Here is a 1,155-nt window from a genome sequence, read left to right as displayed (position 1 = left end):
TCTTTGACCACCTAGACTATACTCCGTCTGCGGTCTTCTTTGACTTTGCATTTGGCGGGGTTAAATTCATGGAGCCAGTTGCTGGACCAGGTTTGTAGCCTGTCCAGGTATCTTTGTAGTCCTGTGTGTATATGTGCATGTATGTGTGTGCGTTTGTGTCCGAGTATTTGTTAAATTTTCCTAACATTAATAACGTAAATTGAAAACATATGATACATTCAATAAAATTTTTTTGAAAAATAAAATAAATAAGCCCCGCTCATTAAAAATTCTATTGTTGCCAGATCAAAGAATTATTGTTCAATGGAGTAATACATGATTTACAATTCCGCTCAAACTTTTACTTGCTTCTGGGTTATTAATTTTAACAGTTATTGTTAATTCACCGTTACCTTCCCTCGAGGTTAACTCACTCAAGTTAGACGATCACAGCCGCGCACACACACCAGAGTGGTTTACAACACCGGCCTGGCATGTCTTATACCAGCAGATACCCTGGTAACACCAGAGTGGTTTACAACACCGGCCTGGCATGTCTTATACCAGCAGATACTCTGGTAACACCAGAGTGGTTTACAACACCGGCCTGGCATGTCTTATACCAGCAGATACTCTGGTAACACCAGAGTGGTTTACAACACCGGCCTGGCATGTCTTATACCAGCAGATACCCTGGTAACAGCAGAGTGGTTTACAACACCGGCCTGGCATGTCGTAAACACAAACAGTCAAGGAGAATAACTGGAAAAGTTGCCGAGAAACAAATCTTTAGTCCGAATTTGCATGTAGCAAAAATATGGATCATTAACTAGTGAAGTCAGCAGAAAAAGGAAGGGAAGGTTGTAACAATAGCTTTGAGGATTCTCTGCCTGGCCACTGTACCGTTCATCTGCAACTCTGGCAATAGTCACTACCGTTGTAATTAAAGAACTTTAGCCACTCTTACCTCTTCAGGCATGGTGAGTAACACACAAGTTACATAAACGGGAAATGAAGACTCAAGCCAAACTCTGTGCTCTTTAACCATGCCTCTCCACCTCTCTCCCTCCCTCCCTTTTCCCTTTATCCTACCCCTTCATCCGTCTCCCCTACCTTATTCTTTCCCTCTCTTGCACTGCGAAAAAGGATACTGCTAATCCTTCCTTCCTGTTCTTT

The sequence above is a fragment of the Cherax quadricarinatus genome, chromosome 83, assembly GCF_038502225.1.
Source record: "Cherax quadricarinatus isolate ZL_2023a chromosome 83, ASM3850222v1, whole genome shotgun sequence".
NCBI classification, from domain to species: Eukaryota; Metazoa; Arthropoda; class Malacostraca; order Decapoda; family Parastacidae; genus Cherax; species Cherax quadricarinatus.
This window is presented reverse-complemented; position numbering follows the sequence as displayed.